Source organism: Perissodus microlepis, chromosome 7, assembly GCF_051167445.1.
Source record: "Perissodus microlepis isolate ML-2025 ecotype Zambia chromosome 7, ASM5116744v1, whole genome shotgun sequence".
Lineage (NCBI taxonomy): Eukaryota > Metazoa > Chordata > Actinopteri > Cichliformes > Cichlidae > Perissodus > Perissodus microlepis.
In genome coordinates this window covers 26,096,047-26,103,271 of record NC_140467.1, presented here as the reverse complement: position 1 = coordinate 26,103,271, position 7,225 = coordinate 26,096,047, and positions in this window count along the sequence as shown.

Below are 7,225 nucleotides of genomic sequence, written 5' to 3'. Positions count from 1 at the left end.
ATTCTGCTTTGTTTCATTATGTGCATATAAATATTAGGGGTGCAACGATACACAAATTCACGGTTCGGTTCGATACTTTGGTGTCACGGTTCAATATTTTTTCGATACAAAAAAATGTTCATGCTTTTTTAATTTGTCATTTATTAAAATTATAAATATATATTTTAACTCAAACGTACAGTTTTTAAATTTAATGTTGCTGAAACAACAAGGGGATAAAATAATATTTCTATCTGATTGAGAAAACACTCATCTTTGGAAAAGAGAGTTTTATATAGAGAAATGGCTCTTTCCAAAATAAAAGCTATACTATACGCTTCTTCTGGGCTATATTCTCAGCAGCATATTATACATATCAGGTCCCCATAAGGAGAATCATGTGCTAACGGCTGTCTAAATGACTCGGGTAAAGTTTGTAGCATGCGTGCTTGTTGTTTTTGTCTGCTTCCACTTGTCTTTGCACTAGGATGATGTCGGCATAAATGTGCAGTCATATTCATTTTGTTCCCACTAGTGCTGTCAGCGTTAATCTGAAATGACGTTAACGCCACAACACGGCAAATCTCCATTAACAAGCTACCGCGCATCGCCCCGTGCGTGGGGCTGGACGGCGTCAACACGTTAACGAGCAAACTGCGCTAACGCAGTAGTTCCCACCCATGTAATTGAGCATTGCGTGGCACATCTGACATACTGTTTTACTTTTGTCCATGACGCGCTTACCTTTAGGGTCATACTTCACATGAAGACCAAAACAGTTCCAAAGGCCAGATCTGAGTGAGGGTGGGGGAGGTTCAATTTGCCATGTTGCAACGAGCTTAGCTCCTGTCTTGCTAGCTTGCGCTGCGCTCAGTGGATCTGCGCTCGATAGTGCAGCCTAGGCGGAGTAGTCGAACGCAGATCCACTGAGCTCGCAACACAGACAGCATCGTCAGAAGAAAAGTTGATAAAATAAATTAAAAATTTTGTATTGTTCGATACATATGCGTACCGAACCGAAAGCACTGTATCGAACGGTTCAATATCGATACGAGTATCGTTGCACCCCTAATAAATATTATAATTGATACTCCCTCTGAGAGGGTTGATGTTGCTGCAATTTAAAGTTAGTGATCCCAATAGTTGGCCAAATGTACTATTGTTTAGGAGTTATTTCTATGGGTGTTATGGTTTTACAAGAGTTGGTGAACGAAAATAATATAGACAAAAAATAGAAAATATAGCACTGTTGAACGGCATGATGAAGCAACACAAAACCCTAATCCAAAGTCTAAGAATATAACAAACAGAAATCATGGTAATAATCATGGTAATAATCAGCACTAACAGTTAATTACTTAAACATAAAGCCTTGGGTCTGTGACCCAGTGCCGTGACAGACAATAATTACAAGAGGTTAACCAGGGAATGAGGACCAGGAGGGAAACACAGCTAGAACTAATTACACACATACATGAGGTAGCAAAATAGAATACACTAACACAAGACGAGGAACTATCAAAGTAAAACAGGAAACCTAAGACACACGCTGAGACACGGGCTAGACTTATCTGTAGTTATTTTCTTATCTGTAGTTATTTTTATTAAATTTAATAACTGTACAGTACTCTCTGTATATAGTAACCACTGTCCTTAATGTAAATATGTAAGAAAAATTGTGTATGTTTCTGTTCCGTGTCCTGTGTACTGTTTGTTTGTATATGTGTCTTTTTGGCTGCTGTTACAACCAAATTTCCCCTTGTGGGACAATTAAAGGATTATTCTATTCTATTCTATTCTATTCTAGACTTAGGGACTGGGAAAGAACAGACATGAAAACATAACTGAGTAAACAAGACACAAGAAACACAGGGAAGGCACTGTAAAAAAAAAACCAAAACCCTAAGAACTACAGACCAGATAACTTGGGGAGCTAGAAATACAACAGACTAAACTATTAGAAACACTAAATCAAAGAATATAGATAATCAAAACATAAACAATGGGTCACTAGACCCAGGTCCCCCCCCCACCTGTCAGGACTATGCCTCCTCCCAGGCCACAAAAACAAACCAAAGATCAGAAAACATTTTTAAAAAAAACATGACTTAAAAACAACATAATATCCACAACTGCACCAAAGTATAAAACAGTAAAATATGGATTATTTAACACAGGGTCTCTCTCTTCTAGGTCCCTGTTAGTACATGAATTAATAATTGATCAACAAATTGATTTACTTGACTTACAGAAACCTGGTTACAGCAGGATTATTATGCTAGTTTGATTGAATCAACACCACCAAGTTAACTAACTGCCCCAGCTCCTGTCAGGGTTGGCCTGGTAAACGCCAGATTGATAAACAAATCTTTTATTGTGAAGGAGTTATTCACCTCCTGGAACCTGGACTTCATGTGTGTCACTAAGATTTGGTGGAACACTGATGAGTTCCAGTATTTTATTATTCAGTATTCTGTACTTTTACATTTAAAAAGATTTTAAGTTCAGAAAGAACTTCAGAATTTCTAGCTGGGACTATGTGCAACTATGATCACTTTCTTATTGTGTGAGATTTTAATATACATGTCTGCTGTCCTGACAAACTTATGATGAAAGCTTTTTTTCATCCTTACTGACTCTTTTAATCTGGTCCAGTCCGTACCTGGTCCCACACATGAACATGGACACACATTAGACCCGGTTTTGTCGCACAGTCTGCCTGTGTCCAATGTGGAAATCTCAGCAAGGTTTTTTCTAAACATATGGCTGTATTATTTGATCCTGTGTTTTCGCACAGTGTAGTTCAAACCAGCGCTACCATTCGCCACTGTCAGATCATTAACCCTTAAACTGCCGCACAGTTCTCCTCTGCCTTTAGCCAGCTTTCTGTCCCCGCTGATCTCACTCCCTTGGACGCAGAGGTCCTCAACTCCTGGTTTGAATCTTCCTGCCAAACTATCCTGAAATCTGTGGCACCATTAAAAACCGGGCAGCCTAAGACTGAAACTTAGCCTTGGTTTAATGACACCACTTGGGCTGTGAGGAGGGAGTATCGTAGAGCTGAATACAGATAGAACATTTTACTGTCTCATTTACACCATCTTGCAGGCATCCATGGTACTGCATTGAACTGGCTTAGGTCTTATCTGTCTGATAGAATTTTTAGTGGTAACTTTTTGTGGTAGGAGTCCTCTTCTGCTGCTGTTCAGTTTGGGGTCCCGCAGGGCTCAATTATAGGGCGTTTTTCATTGTATTTACAGCCCTTGAGAGCAAACCTTAGAGAGCATGGAATGTGCTTCTACTGTTATGCCGACAACTGTCAGATTTATCTGCCTTGGAAGCAGAAAGATCTTTCTCTATTAAACCCCTTCAAGCAAAACAGAGGTGATCGTGTTTGGTCCTAGAAGACCTTATGGTTCTTCCTCCATTGATTCGGGACTCCTGGCAGAGTAATTACAACTTGTTGTTACTAACTTGGGTTCTAAAGTGGACAGTGATTTTATATTGGACACAAAAATTAGGGCTACTGTCAAGTCCACTTTTTATCATTTAAGGCGCTTGACAAAGGTAAGACCAATTTTATCCAGGCTGGATTCTGAAACAGTAATCTATGCTTTTATTTAATCTCGTTAGGATTGCTGTAATGCTCTGTATTTTTGGAGTTAGTCAGTGTCTTCTCAATCTTCTACAGCTAGTCCAAAATGCTGCTGCACGACTTTTAACCAGAACTCGCAAAAGAAAGAAAAGGAATTAAGCCCATCCTGGCTTTACTCCATTGGCTGCCTGTATATCATTTTAAAAGTCTAATGTTTGTTTTTAAACACTTAAACAGTCTTGACCCACCTTAACTCCCTGAGCTTCTTCATCCTTACTCAACCCCCAGGTTTCTCAGGTCAGGTGACAATCTGCTCTTGGAGCTACCCGGGTCCAAGAGGAAGCTCAGAGGGGACAGGATCTTCTCTATCGCTGCTCCTAACCTCTGGAATAACCTGCCCCTGCACATTAGAGAGGCTCCTTCATTGTCCATTTTTAAAACACATCTTAAAACTAATTTTTATTCCTTGACACAGTTTGACCCTGATTTTACTGCTTTGATTTAATCTAATGTGCTGATTTTATTATTTTAATCTAATCAATGTTTTTAATTTAATTTTTTTTTTAATTTAATTGTCAGTTGTTGTTGTTTTTTTTTGTCATGTTAAGTGTACAGGACTTTGTTTTCAGCTGGTAGTTGTCTGAAAGTGCTATATAAATAAAAAATTTTCCTTGCTTGCTAACAGGTAAACTCAAAAATCAGTTTTATTCCTTGTTATCTGTTGACCACCTATTCCTTACAGAGTTTCTGTCTGATTTTCAGACTATTTTTAATCTGATTCAGGGCTTTGCTCAGATAAAATATTTATTGTCTGAGATTTTAACATCCATGTAGATACTGAAAATGACAGCATTAACACTGCATTTTAAGCTATTATTAGACCCATTATGGGAAGGCCTCTTCTCTCAAAATGTTTAAGAACCCACCAAAAACTTTAATCCTCCTTTAGTTATGCTGCATTAGGTCTAGGGTGCTGGTCCTTCCCGTAATGTATATTTTTTTTCCACTTACCTTGTTTTTCAATCACTATGTGTTTATACACAACTTTGCATTTAATTATTAGCTATTATTCAGTTCTGGATCTCTTCCACAACAGTTATAGTATTCTGTAAACATTATTAGCCCGATAAAAGTCCCTTTCGGATAAGCTAGGTGCAGAAATTCTCATGTAGGAACTATTGTACTGCCTGTTGGTTCCTCTGGTGCCCCTGAGTGAGATGCAAACCCATGTTGAAGTATGAGCATGGCAAGCTTAATGGCAACCCTAAGTTTGTACAACTCACATTAAAGCAGAGGTGAAAGTGGTAGTTGAACTCGGACCTGCATGATTCCCAGCCCCCTGGTGGCAACATTGTGTCACTGCACCAAGGACCAGCCCGCACAGGTTCACCAGTTGTTTCTTCATAAAGATATCCGGAAGCCAATCGTTAAAGTTCTGTTTGGAAAAGTGACACAAGGAGAGAGAAACAATAAGAAACTGTGTGAAGCCTGACAACAACAGCACCAAATGGTAGCAAGAAGGGAATTAATGCAATCAAGTTCACAATTCATTTCTAAAGTCAAGTTAAAAGGAGATTAAGAAATAAGTGCATAACATTTCAAGAAAAACAAAAATGTCACAAACAAATGAAACAGAAATTGAAGTTTCCAGTGCAGAACAAGCTGCAGAATCAGAGCAAGTGGATGAAACCTGTTTAGAGCAAAGAGTAGAAGTAGAGCAGCATAGAAGTGAAAGGCCTCACATGCTCACAGAAAACGGAAAAGCATTCCATAAAGAAAGGTTACGATGGCTTCAACACTGCTTTGACAGTATTTATGACTGTCAAGGCAGTCTGTTTTAAAAGGAGATCTACTTGACATTCTTGAAGGTCACATGAACATTGTACAAAGAGAAGTAGCCAAGCTTAATGATATTTATGAGGACTATAGAGCAATGGATGGACCACCTCATGATATGCATTCCAAGCTAGACAAATCCACCTCAGTGACTACAGTAATTTTACAAAACATCAAAGTTCACATTGAAGGAGAAAAGCAAGAGGAATGTATGGCCTGATGCCAGCTGTATATTTACATCCTCTTGCTCTGTTAGTGTCTCAGTTCATAGCCAGTTTAAAGCTAATAGAGTTATCTCTAATGCCTCCTCCACCAAAAGAGAAGAAGGTGCAGCGCAGTATGAAGCCACAAAGGCTTTGCTTCAGATTAAGACTGAATAAGAGAAATACAGAGAAAGAGTACAATTGCGTCAAGAAGAAAAGAAATGCTTTACTGCAGAACAAGATGCTGCTGCAATGTCACAATGCCTCCTAGAGGAGAAGGAGGAAACTGAGGCATGTTAAAAGAGAAAAGAAGAAAGCAGCTGTGATAAAGAGACAACAAGAGGGAAGTGCTGCATTAAGAAAGTCATTTGAGGACTTGAAAAGAGAAATTGAAAAATGGAAAATCTGAAAGGATTCAAGGCAGCAAAAGCAAAACTACAAGTTTACGAGGAAGGCTACTTTTCAGTGAAGCAAGAAAGAGTCACTCCTGCAACCACCCCTGCAAATGTACAGGTAACAGAGTTCAACAATGCTACTAATCAACCCTCACAACAGTTAAACATCACTCATTGGAGCGCAGGTGAGCTTGTAAAGGTTTTGGCATAAGCAATGTCAGCTAATAGACTACCTATTCCAGAGCCCTCTGTATTTAGTGGGCATTCACTTAAGTTTAAGCATTGGAAAGCATCTTTTCAGACTCCAATGTTGTGAAGGAACATTCCCACTGCAGAAATGATATTTGTCTTCCAGAAGTATGTTGGCAGCTGTGTTTAAAGAAGCCTTAGATGGGTATTTTCTGATTGGCTCTGAAGATCCATATGAGGCAGCATGAACGTTATGGAGAGCCTTTTATCAATAGCTAACGCCTTTAGGGACAATTTACACACTTGGCCAAAGGTCACAGGAAAAGATGTATTGCATGTAATCCCATTACATCATACCAAGCCATAAGACAAAGTGACTTAAACAAATCAAACACAAAACCTCAACCTAGTATCTGTAAAGTGCTCATTTCTGCCTCTAAGCATGGGTCAGCTGGTGAGGTATGTTTTATTTGTTATATAGATAATTTTATGTCTCTATTTTACCCATTTTACTATTGTTGTTTTATGTTGTTAATTGTATGTTGTGTTTTAGCTCAATCAGTTTGTGATCAAGGTCATGCTTTAACAATATCATCCCCATGATCCTGATCACCAGTGACAAGGTAACTGAAACCAGATAATGTAATGATACCCTCGGTATGTTGAATTTGCTCTGTAGCATACGGCACTAGTCTTTACTCCAGCCATCTTCATTTGCTGTTTGTTACTGCTCTAGACAGCCTTCAGTGACTAACTTGAGTATTTAAGAATATCTTATTAGTTAGCCTAGGGAAACGTTTAGGTTGCATTGGGTCATTATCCATTTGCACTGTCAAGCACCATCTGAATAGTTTTGTAGCATTTAGCTGAATCTGAGAAGACAGGAGCTGATTAACAGTAACAACATTTGAAGTGAGTTATGAGAACCACTGAGCCTGGGTCTGGTAGCTTCTCCTCTTTGAAGGGAGATCTTAGAGTTAAGCTTCAGTGAAAAAACATTCTATTAAATTAACCTCAAAGATGAGGTT